We start from the raw sequence: 16,719 nt of genomic DNA, 5'->3' as shown, positions 1-16,719 counted from the left end.
TGGCTCCTTACTTTTCCAACGCTATGAATATCAATGTCCAGCTCCTCAGATACAAACAAAGAGTTTTCTGTGGGAGCTTGTCAAAGCGTCGTGTCATCAATAATTTGTGCGCACAAAGTAGTATTTCGTTATTTTGCATTCGTAAGGAAAAGAAAACAAACCAAAAACAACTAAATGCACTGTTAAACATGTCGTGATCTAGATTCTCCATCAGCTGAACACTTTTTACGTTCGCTCCTCATCTCACGGTGGCACGCGGGCAACTGCAACCAAAGAGTCAACTAAGAGTCTGTTAACGACCTCCAACGTAGCATCCAAACTGTTCATTAAAGAGACCGTCAACAGGACGAGGACGCACAGAAGGAACGCAGTAGCGTAATTGGGCATCATTGTGTACATCCTACACTGCTGCTCTCTACTTGTCCCCACAGATGGCTTTTATCTTTGCATTTAGATCAGCTCATATTCCGTTTCTTCCTGCAGCGAGCGTTTGATGGACGGCTCTGCAGAGGAGGAGGAAGAGTCACTGCAGAGATGCAGATGAAGGTGCAGGTAGCAGCGACGTTTCTGGACTTGCGATGTCATATTCTCTCCTTTTAGCTCTGGTTTGCTCCACAACAACTGATGAATACATGAAATTCATGCTCACTTTTAGTGTTTTTGACGGTGTGTTTGGTGAACGGCTAATAGAACAACCAGTACGACACACTGCTGAATACATCGCTGCTGTTAAACTGAGTTAAACCTTTCTTCTTATTGCTAGATACTCTACAGGTTGGTTTTCCAGATAAACTCTGTTTACACCTGTGGAAAGGAGTATTAGCCAAACACTTGAATTTTAAATGAAATATAAGAGAAAAGCTGCTCTTATGAATAGTAATTGTTCCAAACGGAGCTTCTTTGTTCAGATACTCTGGAGATACTCCTTCAGTTAAATGTATGCACGAATGTCTGTTCCCTTCAGGAACCGTACGTATTTATGTTGAATTGACTCCTGACAAAAAGTCAATTTTATTCATGCTATAGGGTTTGTTAAATGAAAAGACTGTGATGAAATTAAATTCACAGTCACATCCAGTCTTCCATTAACAGGAGAAGAGAAACAGTCCCTCTGAGTGATGTCACGGGTTCTTTTCTTGACGTGTTTTGATGAGAGAACATGATGATGCTCTCCGCAGCGCCCGACAGCACAAAATAAGGCTCATTATTCGCTAATCGAAGGTAGAAACTGAAAGGCGTGCGCGTGTTATTCACACAAGTCTTTTGAGGGGAAAAAGACAAGACGCAAGAAAAAAGGTTGTGACGTTTCGGAGGTGGTCATTTATTCATCCATTTATTACCACAGGAGTAGAGTTCTAGTCCACTATGAGACCTGCGGTCAGTGCCTCATGACCAAATACCAAATCACAAATTCAATCTAGAAATGCTTTACATAATTCTTTACTTCATCCAATCGCTTTCAATCAGCGATCCAATTAAGTTATTTGTTAATGCAAAGGTGTGACGAGCAACCGTTGTTGCACAAGTGAGCTGTACAAGTCACACGACGGCTCCATAAACATATTTTTGTGATGAAATAGTTTCTCTGCTCGCTCGAGGTGTTTTTTTTACTTTGTCGGAAAAGAGTCGACGCCCTAAATGGGAAATTGAAAGTGACATTTAACTCCCGTGATGAGCTGTGTTTGCTGTCTGCGTCTCCCTGGATGAACATTAATATTGTGTTTGTGTGCAGACGAAACACGGCCAATACCAGCTGACATTAAAGTTCACAACATCTATGTCTTCTACTGTGTTTACTGGCGGATTGCAGCCATGCGTATAGCGCCAACTTCTGATGAAACTACGCAATTTTCTGTACATAAATATGAATATATTATGTGTGTGTGTGTATCCATATATCAGGAGGCCTTTTTCCGATCAAGATTTCTTTTGCAAGAGAGATCTGAGAAAGGAAAACGCATAAAAGCACACATACAGTAATGAGACATTCAAGTTTTCATTCATTCATTTCATTTATAAGACATCAGAGTCTGTCCAAGTTCAGCCTTTACCAGAGAGGTAACTTGAGTTAACTGCTCACCAGAGACGGGCTGCGGTCAAAAAAGTCCATTTAGCTTCGGCCGCCATGATGAGAGCTGCTTGAATTCACAATTGCTTTAATGCTTCCTTTCCTAGTTCCTTTAGCATAGGACACACTGGATCTTCCTTTACCAAAGGGAAGAAGATAATGCCAGCGACGTCCGCTGTAGCGTCATAATTACATGGCTTAGTGAAAGCGTAGTCGGATTCTCCAAACGCCACGGTTGTCTTTTCCTAACTCCTCGTGAACTCTCCTTCACATCTTTCCTTGACCCCCATGGCGATTTCCATAGAGGTCAAGGAAAAGTGGTTAGGAATAGACGTTAGGAAGTAATCTTCAGACTATTCGACCGCAGCCCAGATCTCAGGTCCGGTGAGCAGTGGCTTTACATTTGAGAGGAGAAGAGACATACTTTCCCTTCCTGTTGCTGGTGTGGACCAGTCTATGGTTTAATATACAATAGTGAGTGTGTGTGTGTGTGTGTGTGTGTGTGTGTGTCTGTCCTTTGCACAGTCATTTTCTTTGCAAGCAGCATCCATAATCTGGTGATTTTCCATTTCCAAGACAACGCGACACAAAAATGGTCCACAGCAGCAGAGAGCCGTCTTCTCCCTTCAGCACTGAGCTCTGGAGGACAGATGATCATTGTGTGATCAACATGGATTGTCAGTGGGGAGCAGCCCCAAGCAGGGATTAGTCTGATATGACAAGATGTGCTGTTGTGTAACAGCTCCCTCTTGATCTTGAGCTGGAAGTTAGGCAGGAATCAAAGCATGCGAATCCAAAGACATTTTGTTTGGTCGCGGCCGATTCCTCCAACGATTCGTAATTGCTCTTAAGCTCCGGCGATTGAGGCTCAGCTCCACCAATGACATGCCTCCAAATAAGCTCTTCATCAGAGACATATAGGCCACTATAACCAAAGGAGTCGTTCAACATCCATTTTGGGAAATACACTTATTTACTTATGAGAAGATTGAGATCGATTTCCCCTCCTGGTACTGGCTCCACACTTAAAGCCGAGAGTGTTATTGATCACCTGAAGGCCTTTACGCACCAGAGGTCGTTGTTGTGTTTTATTTTGTGCGGGTAATTTGCATGTCAATATATGTTTTAAAACAGTTGTTACAGTGAAAAAACAACTTAACTTATTGATGAATTAATGCATCGACCAACGGTTTGAGTTACTCAATATTTATGAAACAGCACCGAGGCTCCGGGGCCTGAACCACGGCAGCAAACTTTATTTCTCCTTTAGACCTTGAAGAAATCAGCGCAGACCTGGTCCACTCATTCGATTCTGAACTTTCACAATAAAAGCCTGAGAAATACAATCTTTGCAGGCGAGTATTTCACAATTCTGTCCGGTTTGTAAAGGCCTGAGGTCTTGCAGAGAAAGCAAATGTAAATGTCCAACTATTCCTTTTTAAAGGCCAATCAGCGAACCTTAACTGTTTTCTACCATCTGTTATTTTCTTTAATTAAGTATAAATAAAGTGAAACATGTCAGCCTATTTTCAAGAGCAACCAACCAATAATGTCTAGACGCTGTATCTTTAAAGACCTTTTTCTAATCATGTCATACTGTTGATAGAACCAGCCGGACACAGATGGTGTGGTTTGTTTTTAGAAGGTTAATTACGGCAATGATGATGGAAGCAAATTATGGAAAAATAGTTTGCAGCGGTTTCGCATCGATCCAACTCTTAGTTGTCATAATTCTGTTTGGCTGCGTCCGATATGTGACACAGCTGCGTTTGCGTCGAACCTGCATTTCCAGAATAAAACATGAACAGCTGGATTGGAGAAGGAAGCTGCGACGCACAGGATTAATGAGCTCCTTTTTAATCCGACGTCTGATGATGTGTCGAGGCGTGTGTGGTTGTTTTGTAGCAGTCTGGTGTCGTTTGCTCTTGATTGAATGAAGGTAAACAGGGAGGACGGCTGTGTGCAAAGGGACAGCTTTGACAGCTTTGACAGCATGTGTGTCCTGCTGCTGTGATTTAATGAAGCTTTTCATACAGTACAACAGATAAGTGGAAGAGTCACTCACTTCATGGATATAACGTGAAGGTAATCACGTTGAACATTATATTTTGGATGCAGGTTCAAACCCAACTACTGGTTCGAGACCAGATTAAAATTGTTAATTAAAATGTTGAGCATCATTGTGTCATCTCTCTGCATTTGCGTCAGTATTCAGTTTGCTCTGAAACAGATGTGGTTCTGAGACGTCTACTCTCAAAGTCTTAAGACATATTTTCCACCAAAATACCTTCAACTCTCCTTGCCTTCATATGAACAAACCTCCCACCTGTGCACAGACACACCACACCGCTGGGCAACCACATACCAGGTGTAGGAAGTACCAAATAGTTGGAGCGTGGAAATAGGGCCCTTCTTCTTTATACTTTATACTATTTCTCGACATATTGATTGCAACTGTATTCCTGAAATATCATAACGTTAGTCTCACAATGTCGATGTTTCTTTCTCATATTTTATTTTACCTTGTTTGTTGGACAGTTTGACTATTTGAGTCAGAGTCTGACATGAAACCTTTATTACACGAGAGCTGAAGTGATTCCTACAGATACTCTGTTACTAAAAGTCAATCGATGCTAATTATTCTTTATCAAGGCTTCTCTTAACACCAATCAACGGTGCACAGTTTGATTTAAACAATGAATCCCTGAGAAAAGCTAGTTAACGTTAGCCGTTAGCCGTTAGCAGCCGGTGGGCAGCACAGTCCTGCTTGGCTCATTAACGGAGCTAACGGCTAAAGTTAACGGAGGTTGCATTGAGTTACATTATGATGCGTTAAAAGTCTATTCAGTCAAAATGAGTACTGGCCGACGATTATAACGCTGTCATGATGCGTTCAAATGTAATTTAGCAAAATAAAGTTTTTGGTGAGAAACTTAAAAAAAATATATCCAGTTGTTTGAAGGTTTTAAAATAGATATTAGAGATGGAATTATGACTAAGCAGACATTAGTTCTAAGCAGCTTATAAATTCATCATGAAAACGACTAATGCCAAGAATTTTCATGCATTTCCTTATAATTAGTATTGACATTTTTTTTTTATGCAAAAAAAAACATTACAGATGACAACATTAAGGTAAAATGATAACATTTAGAAATGTTGACGGTTTCACTGAATTGAAAATAGTTCCCTATTTTTTTACCCGATTACTCAATGGAATAAACGGTAGAATACTCTATTACTACATGTCACCCTCTCCCACCCTCGATTTCCTGTCATCGCTCTACTTTATGCAATCAAATAAAGGCAAAAAATACAAAAAAATACTCCCATAATAATGAGATGTTTGCAGAGTAGTGATACCAGTTTACATGTTTCCTACAGCAGTACAGGCAGTGTTAGTGAAACACTTGACGGTCCAGTGTCTGTAGTTCTTCTGTCTGGTAGTCGGTCCTCGCTCTCAGCCAGAAGAGTGAAATGTTTAAATATTGGACTTTCCTGTGAAACTGGTTTGGCGACGTCTGCCGTTTGCCAACATCAGCACAAAGGGAAGAGAGCGGCGGGAGGCTCTGCCCATTCTGCGGTGAGCCGTGTTTGGGATGTAGCAGCAAATTCACAATACCCTGTCAGTGTTACTGTTATTATTGTAAGCGAGAGGATGTCTTTTGGCATCACGTACGGGATTTGTTTCTTCATCCTCTTCACTCGCATGCATTCCCCCGTCTTGCCAAAACAAACCCCCCGAAAACAGCTTGAGAAAAAATGTGAAAATGTAACTCCAGAGAATTGCTGATGCAGTTGCCATTAATCACTTACATTTACACACTTACACAAAGTCCAATTAACAGCTTATTCACCAGAGGTGTAGATGTTCGTCACAGCAGATGGTTTGTGAACCACAGCTCCAGTGAAGTGGGAGAGGAGTGTTTACTGTGGAGGATGTTTACACTGATAGCGCTTGCGTTACAGTTTGTTTTTTTCACAGTTTTATCCCCTGCTGGATATGGTGTTTCATATTATCAAGCATGGCATGTCTTTACATGGTCAGGCTTTGCTCTACTTTGTCTCCGGCTGCTAGTGCTGCTGACAAAAAGCCGTCTGGCTGCATAGACGAGCTTCTTCAAGGTCTTCATCAATGCCCCCAACGGGTCCACTGTGTGTTAGATGTCACGGTCCAAACAGGGAGTCAAGGGAAATGTTTTTTCCATTGGTTAAGCTTTGTCTTTTGTAAAGTTATAAGTCGCACATACTGTCTGAAAATACAGATAATACAGCATAAGACCCAAACACTGGGTCGGGACCAACCAGTTGGTCGTAGGAGATTTTATTTCGGTCGACAAAAAAAAAGTGCAGAATTTCTTCCACAGTCTTTTATTTATATGTGCAGTACATTTTTAAACCACATGAGGGAGCGTGAATATTTATATTGTTCTGATAATTGCAGCCTAATTATAACGTTGCATCTTAATATGAAAGGATAGCGTACTAAACACCAGTAGTGTTGGGACTCATTCTAAACTAACGAAAACACAACAATTCTTAGTTTCAGGGGATTATACACCAATGAAAACATCCATCCATGCTAATAGACGCCCCTAAATGCTACACACTGGCCCTTTAAAAAGCTGGAAGAAATTTAGAATTTTTGCCTATTGATTCACTCATCAATTACCACAGTTGTTATTCTATGAAGCGGAGCTGCATTGGGTTTCTTCCATTTATCCTCTGCAGTGAAGTCGGGAGGAACTGTGGCTCAGCCTCAAGTCTGTTCGCCCATCTGTCTGTTTGTCTGGAATTCTAACTAAATCCAATTACTAATGTCCAAGCTGTTGAACACCAGTAACAGGTTTTAATGTAACTCAATGAATTCATGTATGCCACCGCTCATTTGCAGCACACTGGAGGGCATCTGCTTTGCTGCTTTTTTTTTTTTTGTTGCTTGTTCATGATTGTGTTTCAGACCTTGAAGGCTGTGACATGTGTGCTTGTTTTCTAATAATGAGTTTTCATTGAACATTTCTTATTTCCGCCAGGAGTTCAGGATCGGCTGTGTCGGTACGTTTTTATGCAAACAAATAAATCATTTCGAGTGAATATTCAGAATAGGATTACATGCACGGTTCACGGTCGCCTGGCTGTCAATAACCTGAGTTTTTATGTGTAATTTAATGATGTCTGGAAGGATGTGTGCTAATCTAAAGGCTAAAAGGAAATTACATATAATAGGAAAATGGAAGGTATATGCATCACATTCAAGGTACAGTCACGTACATGTATGCATCAACGAATGCGGAAGAAGTTTGGGTGAATTTATTGTTAAAGGATGGTTTCGGGTTCTTTAGCTGCTAAAACCTCCACTATGTTCACCAGCTAAATTGCCAGCGTTTCTCTCTTTTTTTATTACTTTTGTGTGCTGAAAACGCTGCCTGTTCCTGTTGGAAATGACACACTGAGAGCTGTGGAAGAAAACCAAAGCAGAGCTGAGAGGCGCTGCAGAAACAGGTGATAATGATCTGTGGTTTTATCACTATGGACGACCCCCTTTCATACAAGTAGTGCTGTTAATATAATAAATATTGATTTTAGCCACTTTAAAATCAGGTGTATGTAACTGGACTATCTTCTTCTTTATGTACATTTTACTAATATAGTAAACTAGCATATGCTGATGCTTGACTTCTGTAGAAAACCAGAGTGTGTCAAACGTCTTTAAGAAAGTCCTCCTTCAGGGACTATACAGACGCACAACCAGAGAAAACCTGAGGCCAAACCGAGCTGAACGCGTCACCCTGAGCCCCATCCAGACGGGGTAAATGTTCCAGTGGGAGGAGGGTAATAAAATATTCTGTTTCTTTATCACTCCAAACGACAAAAGAAGGGTTCATAGTAGACGGGGATCATCCTCCAGAAAATCATTTGATCTTTAAATCATGGTTATTATATCATATATATATATATATATATACATTATTATTAGCATTAATATTAACATAATTGATTTAGTACCCTTAATATGAAATCTCCATGTATCTTAGTCCACACCGTCCGACGGTGTCGTATGTATTCTGTATCAGCCTATAAGCAAAGTTTATATAGTGTTGACTGCACTTCCCTAACATACCCGATCATATTCACTCAGTTACTTTTCCATGCTGCAACATACTGCAACCCACTACACCAAAATACCCCAAACTACCACGTAAGAGCATCAACTTTACAGAAAAACAAGGTTGTTGTTGTGATTGCGATCATAAATAACCCCGACCAAGCACTTCTAAACCTAGCATTGAAATAAAACCAACCAACTGATTTCAGCCTGAAACTGAAAAATATGCAACATAAATTATAAAAAAATGGAACGCAAGCGATAATAATAACCTTTCCCTCACTCTGGTAGTCTGCATTTCCTGCCGTGCGTGTGATTACGTGGTGTGTTTGTGTATTAAAGCTGTGGCCTTTCCTCGATTTTAATCCTTCATGACGGGAGCATTGTTTTGCATTTGCATTGTCTCCCAGTTGTTTTAGATATTATTGATGTTCGTATAAACACTGGTCTAAACACACTGCCGTGGGCTGGTTATATGTAAAAATGTTCCTTACTTTTGGTAAATATGCAGTTTGGACTGGAAGGCGGGCAGTCCAGCTGGAGGTGTTTTTTTTCTCAAAGGTTATGTGAATGCGACGTGTCCCTGACCACGGATCTACAGCTGTATGTTTACCCTGGCAGAATCTGTAAGATGTGTGCCGTTCATGAAAGAAAACATAAATATTTTCCCCAAAAATTGCCATTATTTAATAATACATCATTTTAGGGTATTTAAACTTATGAGCACAACTGTATGAGGATGTCCAGAGCCAGGCAACAGAGAATATCAGAGACACTCTCACGCTACATCCAGACTCAGATGATGAACAAAGACATCAAACATGTCCTCCATGAGTCATGATGTCTTCAACATATCTGTGATGTCATTGACCCCCCCCCCCCCCCCCCCCCCCTTCTTTTTCTCTTGTCTCTGAATTTTAGCCACCAGTATGTATCCCGATGTGACCAAATCTTCTTTTCCTCTGCCGAGGTGGTTGAGATTTTATTCGTGTCTGTTCGTTCGTTGGCATGATGTCTCAAAGATGTTTCAACAGGTTTCTATGAAATTAGGCAGAAAATTCGGCAAAGGATCGCGGGAACAGATGACTCATTTAGCTGTGCATCCAGCGATGTTTGGCTTTAGTTTGATATCTCGTCATTATAAGATCACGTACTTTAAAGTGTATTCACCGAGGCTGCACAACCCTCTGAAAGTGTCTTTTCTAGATAACAGAGAATTCTGTGGTGCTAATAGGATCATTTTAAATCTGCATTTCTATCGCCCTCTGACAATTATTGAACAAATGCTGTGTAACACAGTCATCGCTCTTATTTATAAAGAGATGGGGTTATTTTATTATAGCATTTTAGAAATCTTGTCATGTATGTGTGACATTTTCCCATACCCCAGTAATACTGCAGCTCCAATAGCTACTGTCTGGAATTCATGAAACCTTTCTGTTTGCTGCACAAATACATTGTCACCCAAAATAACACCCAAATACAAATGATGGATTCATTCAGTACCGAAAATGAGCAGGTTTCAGCATCTCAAATGGATTTTTTTCTCTGTTTTTAAATAATGGTAATTAGATTTTTTTGGGGTTTGGACAGTTTTTTTGGAGAGAGCAAGCAAATTTTAAGACATCTTTCACACTGCGTGTCATTTCTCACTATTTTTTTTTTACCCCTTTTTAGATCAAACATAAAATCAATTAATCCAAAAAATGAATTTGTAATAAGAAGACAATTTGGTAAAGCACTAAATCAGTGTCTAAAACTTTTGTTTTGCACTGTGCTCCATGATTTTATTATTAATTCAGCAGCTTTGACAAATAGATCTTTAAAATACCATCAGGCTTCAACCGTAAATCTGAAAAATGACATTCCCAAACAACAACTCGTTCTAAAATGCGTTTCAAGGTTAACACATCTTCTCCTGGACAGCGGTCACAGTTTTAAACACGTACTTATCACTGTGAAATGAAACACAGCAAAAACGTGCTCAGGTTTTGGAAAAGATCATGGTTTGACTTAAAATGAGTGTTTGTTTCGTAGCTGAAGTACGTAACGTTTAGTGTCACGTTTAAATAAGTTCTCAAACTTCTGGTTTCACACTGGACACAGACAGCGGTCTCCTGGGTGAAAGTCCTGTGTTTGTTCCACCCATCCACCCACCCCGACCTCTTCCTAACGCAGACTTCCAAGGAAGAAACTTATTTCTGATACATTGAAGACAAATGTTATGTGGGAGAAAAAAACGTCTCCCTCCAAACAAAATCGGAGTAAAACTGCCTCGTCGACATCATCTGTCGACGTGTGTTCCAGTCGGAGAGAAAATGCACAACACAGCAGCTTAAGGAGATGACTAATGCTTGGGTGGTGGTCTTTTTCATCTTCGGTTTACCACGTGGCGTTTAAAACGATCCGACAAGGCAACATGACCTAGTTCTAACTCCATATGGGGGCCACTAATTCACCTCCTTCACAGTTTGGGCACAGTTTATGGCTGTTTCCCCCGCGGGCTTCTTCTGTTGAAGTGAGACCCATGAAAGCAGGGAGGGAGACGGGGGGGTGAGAGCGGGCCGCTCCACTCTTAATTCTTCACCATTGTTTCACAGGTTTGTGTGGCCCAGTAGAGGAAGTGAGAGATGACAAAAAACACCGATTGACAGCAGGCGGTATGTCTTACATGTACATTTATACTGAGAGTTAACGCTCTGACAAAACAAAAAATGTGCTGGAATAATTTTGCATAAATATTCAACAAAGGTGAGAAAACCCCCAAAATAAAACGTGGTTGAAATTTGAAGGGTTTTACGTTTTTAACTGATCTACTTTTTGCCACGTTTAAGTTAACGTTTGATAGACAGACGATTGTGATGCATATCTTCAGAGTCAGAACACGTTTTTTCTCTCACTGTTCAATAATAAGTCACAGTCTGCTATGCTTTTGCACTTCTCTGAAACATCATAATTACATTAAAGCTGCACTAATTGAATTCTGGCCACTAGGGGGCAGAAAAACTCCAGAACAAGCTGACAGACACCCTGCTCTGACTTATTGCCTTTAACAAGTTCCTACTCTGCTCATGCACAGGACTCAGAGCAACATTATCATTCATCTGGAGTAAGGTTGGTTTCCACTTGCTGAATTTAATCCGATATTTACGCTCCTTTTTCCTTCCAACTCCGAATAAAAATATCTGACTCTTTAGCCGCTGAACTCCTGACTTTCTGTCTGTGATTTGGTGCCGAGCAGGCAGCGCTCAGTGGATTTGTATCGGCGTGTGTCAGCTCAAAACAGCTGCTTGTTGACGAGAGCGGGGACACCGAACCAAACCGTAAATGTGTCCAAAACCAAAACAATGCAGCTTAAAGAGGCTTAAACGTTCTGCAGAGCTGCAAAGTAAAGTGATGAATCTTTGTATCCGCCTCTCTGGAGGCTTGGTTCTTACTATGATGAACTATTTATTTCCTGTCACCACTATGAACAATGTAAACCCAGCCCAAAGTGTTGAATGAGAAGAATTATAAGAAAGAGAGTTCTTCATGTATCTTTTTTCTAAAGAGCAACTCAAACAAACTCTGTTTGAGTCCCAGGATCACTCCTCCACAAACATCCTTTTTTATAAAGAAGGATTAGGACTGTCTCTGTAAGTACAGTTGAGCCTATTGTGCGAGTTATGGGACGCAACACTGCAGCTGAATAAAAAGCTCGAGCTTATGACGCAAACATAAATGGTGGCAGGAGAAAGCTATAAATACATCTACGCTTCACGGGATGATTATACTAAATTATTCTGACTTCTCATTTCCTTTGGTACAAACAAATGTTTTTTTTTAAAGACTGAACTAGATCGTTTTTTGTTTTGTTTTAAGCTGCACACATGGTAATGTGCCTCTACACCATGAAATATAGATTGTTTCCATTATTGGAGCGTTTATTCAAATTACATACAGCGGGAAAAACGGGTTGTTGTAGAAGATTTGGAGCCGTCTTTTGCACTACTTTTGTAAATTTCAACCACCTGTGTTCATCATTAGTGACGGCATGAACATGCACGTGGCAGCGGCCTGAGGCTGCCCGTAAAAACTGGAGCGCATCACTAAAAGCCAATCATTTGGTGGAATCAGAGGCATGAAAACATGCAGGCAAGACAAAACACAGAAAAGAACACATTTATAAAGAGAATACCCAGAAAAGAATGAAAGCAAAACGGATCTGCTCTCTAATCATCCTTCAGGAAACTGGGAACATTAATTCAAGACTTGGCTAAATCTCTGATTATCCCAAATCATGTCTGAAAATGACAGTTTAGTCTTTGATCTATAACTGGGTTCAGAGAAACTGGCCCCCTTTATTTTTATTCATCTCTGCTCATGCTGCATACTAATTCTGAGCAGGATTTCACGCTGGAATCAAAACAATCAGTGTGTATAATAAAAAACACTTGATTTTGTGTGGGGATGTGTTGTTCATGGACACTGTTGTCAAACAATATAATGCACAAAGGAAGCGGAGGAGATGCTCACAGCTGCATGCAATCAAAACAAATTATGGGCAGAGGAGAAACGGCTCAAGAAGATCTTCAGAAATCAAAACAGAATTTGTTATAAAAATTATATTTGGACAAACTTTCACTTTATGAAGTTTAACCGGCAGTAGTACGGAGAGTCAGGGCGTATACGGCGTCTCTACGTCACTCCTCCACAGTCCAAATATGGTCAACCTCCGTTTATTGGTTGTGAAGAAAACTAGACGGCAACGGCCGTAATTCAAGATGGCGGCGGAGAAATCACCGAACTCAAGGCTTCGCATCGCCAGTGCACAAACCAACGGGTGACATCACGACGACTACGTCCACTTACATACAGTCTATGATATGAAGGCTACCACAGTGTAACATTTGGGTTACAAGCATCAACTGGTGAAGATGCTAACTTTGCCTGTTAGCTTTAGCCTCAGTCTTTTGACATCATTACACAATGCTAAGTTAGCATTGTATCATGTATGTAGCTATCAGATATTATATATATTTATTCGACCTTTCTCGTGGTTCTCATAGTCGGAAACATTAAAGTCAGCCAGGAAAAAGGTTTCTCCAATTTACCGTGTTAATGTTGATTAGCTAGCTATAGCTGCAGCAGTTTTAATCAGACTGCACACTCAAAATGAAAGCTCTGCTTTTGTCTGAACTCATTGTTTCTAAAAATGAGCTTAAATTTCATGTGTTCATTCTGCCACGGTTGTCATACAGTAAGCTGCAGCTTGGAAAAGCTTGACAGGCGTAGCAACAGTAGCTCAGCTTCTGGCCTCACACCAAGTGCTAAAAGTCTCTCGTTGGAGGCACTTTGACGTCACTCCGGCATTCATTTAAATATAAAAGCGTCCTCAAAGGAATCCCCTCCCTGACAACCAGCATATATCCGTGTAGTGGAGACGGGCGGAAAAACAGTGTCCGTGGTGTTTCTGAATTCTGAGTTAAATTCAGTCCCACGTGAGGATGTTACTGGTCAGCGAGTCGTTGTGGGGGGGCTGCTGCCTCTGTGGAAGTCCTCTGAGGGTCGTTGAAATTCACAGGCTGTCAGAGGCTCTGCTGGTTCTGTTTCCGTAGAGACAGCAGAGGGATCGAGGAATGCAGCGGGGACACCAGTGGCTGCATTCCCAAGTGCTTAGAGATCCATTCATGTCTTCATTTAATGGGGAGAAACTGCTAATTAATGGCGAGAAGCATCGCCTACCGAGGCCCTGACTCAGTTGATTTTTTAGATTTATTTTTAACAAGTTTAATGAGGAGAATAACAGGAGACGGCAGTGGTGGAAGAAGTATTGTACTCAGATCTTGACCTGAAGTAGAAATAGTAAAACAGTGAAACAGTGAAACAAGTGAAAGCTGAAATATCAAAATCCTACTTTAAAATACAATATACTGAAAGTACCATCTCATTGTGCAGAATGCTCCATTTCAGAATCATATTTATGACATCACTGGATTATAATAATTGATGCGTTAATGTGCTCATCGCTTTAATATGGTGGTAAACGTGGAGCTAATGTCTAGACTTAATCCATATTAATCCATTTCAACGTATTACAGTTCAAAGTACCATAAAGTAGAAAAACACTCAAAGTACCTCAAAATGTTACTTAAGACCAGTATTTGAGTAAACGGGAAATGGTATTATGAGAGAAAAAGACACATTTAACATTAATTTACATTTAATTTTAGTCTTAAATTTACAGAACTCTAATGAAAGTTGATGTTAATGAAACATGCAATACTATATTTATGTAACACATGATACATTCTATAAGCCCAAATGTGCTATTCACCAAAAATCAACAAGAGAGAAATAAAGAAAAGAGAAATGGAACAAAATAAAAAATAAACATGAGATGGAGATTAAATTTGTCTGAGAATATTTACTGCACATCAGATTTGGGCTCATTGGATGATTGGCTCATGTCTGCTATCAGAGTCTAAACTACATCTAAATAGAGAGACGAGGGGAACCAGCACATGCGTTCAGGCTTTTATTGTGACGAGCTCGAGGATTCACAACATTTTCTACATAGTTGGCAGAGAGTTTGTTTTGACAGGATTTTATATGTCTGAAGAGACATATATATATATACATATATATATATGTATATATATATATATATATATATGTCCCAGTTATGTGTTCCCAGAGACCACCTGTCAATCATACAGTCAAATCTTTTTCTTGAATTCTTTTTCATTTACTGTTTTTGATGATATTTGAATCTTTGTTTTTTCCACTAAATACCCATGATGCATCGGCAAATGATTTATACAACGATGATGATGATGATGATTGTGCTGGACGTACCCCAGAGTTTACAGTAAGTCACTTTTCAGTATGTTCGCTATACCTAATGTTATCTAATGTAGTAGGTTTACATATGTATACATGTTTTATGTGGTTAGTCTCTGTTTGTTTTCCTTTTAGGGACCATAAAGTTAAAGTTGACGTTCTTACCATAAACAGGTCTATTTAGCAGCTGTTCTGGACCTTTCGATTATATCTCAAGATCTTCTTTCGCAGTTTGAGTTGTCATGGGATTGTGTGTAATAATTATTTTTAAGGACCCGACGTTGGCTTTAAAGTTGAGGTTCAATTCTTAACTTTGGGAAAAGCAAGTGAGAAAACAGTCTCACTACTGTCCAAGGTCCCTTTATAGTTGCTGTACTGGAGCTTTTGATCATCCTGCATGGTTTTGATCTGCACAGTTGTCATGAGATTGTAGATGTTCAAATGAGCTTTTTCCAGTTTGAAGAGCAGAAAGAAAAAAGTGAGTTAAAACGTTAAGAATTTACCAGCACAGAACAAATGTGATGAAACAAATATACATCCATTACTAAAGCAATAGTGGTCTTTAAAAATGAAAAACATTCCACAAACCTGAAGTGATCTGCAGTGTTACAAAAGAGAAAATGTTTGAAAAATGAAGCCTGTGTTTGTTGTGTGTTAGGCTGTTCGAAAGAAAATCTCTTCATCATGAAGCTATAATATTAATGATAATCCACATCCCCACACATTATTTCTCTCCTGTTCCCAAACAATCCTATTTAGCGGGCGGTCATGCTTACGTAAGAGCCGCAGAAAACAAAAAAATAAGTGGTGTCCACTCAGGAGGAGGGGGGGGGGGGGGGGGCCCATTCAGAATATCACAACCATGTTTTAAATTATGTCAGATCCCAGCGCTGCCCTCCCTCTGCTGGAATGTCTCCTCTTTTTAGCACCCAGGAATTTTATTGCCCTACCTTCCCTCTGTTGTGGTGACACTGGGGGACAAAAAAAAAACCCCGGCGCTGACCCCCATTGGGGGCATCTGCTCGGCTCACCACCTAGATGCACATTGTGACTCCGGCATAACTTCGCCGTCAGACGTCACAAGTCATTGTTTTCGGGGCGTTTTTTTTGTGTCTCGGGACAAAAGCGTGAAAGAGAGAAAAGAAAACAATCCAGATGCCTTCTACGAAACGGCCCGGCTTGCCCCCTTTTATAATGCAAGTGGGGGTCAGCATTGTTCGAACGCGCCGATAGTTGTCGTTTTAGAGAAAACCACCTTTCAAAGCACATACCTCCGTCTTGTAATTAGGTTAGCCGTTCCCCTCTTTGTCTGGACTCTCTGATGGCTCTGTCCTCTCATGGGCATTGCTCTCACTCTGTAGAATTATACGAATTACGCTCACGTGTTAGAGCTATGTATTCATTTTCTTTGCCTGAGTGCCAGTTACCTAAAGCCGAGGCACGCACGGGGCTGCAATTAAAAGACTTTGGAAACAATGGGTTCTCACCGCAGATTACATTTTTCTTTTTCTTGTCTGCTCCTTGTAAATATCTGGCAAAAATGTTCCGTGTTGCTGAATCATTGCTGAAAAACACAAGAAACCAACAAAGAGTCATTGCCTTTTAAGACATTTCCAGATGTGCAGATGCCTTTTCTTTTAGATTAGAAAGTGTAGCGAGTAAGTATAAAAGAGTACACGTAATATTTGCGAGGGACAGTTGCTTAATTTGATCGCATTTGGCA

This window comes from Pholis gunnellus (assembly GCF_910591455.1).
Source record: "Pholis gunnellus genome assembly, chromosome: 6".
In the NCBI taxonomy this organism is placed as follows: Eukaryota; Metazoa; Chordata; class Actinopteri; order Perciformes; family Pholidae; genus Pholis; species Pholis gunnellus.
Note: the sequence above shows the minus strand (reverse complement) of the source record.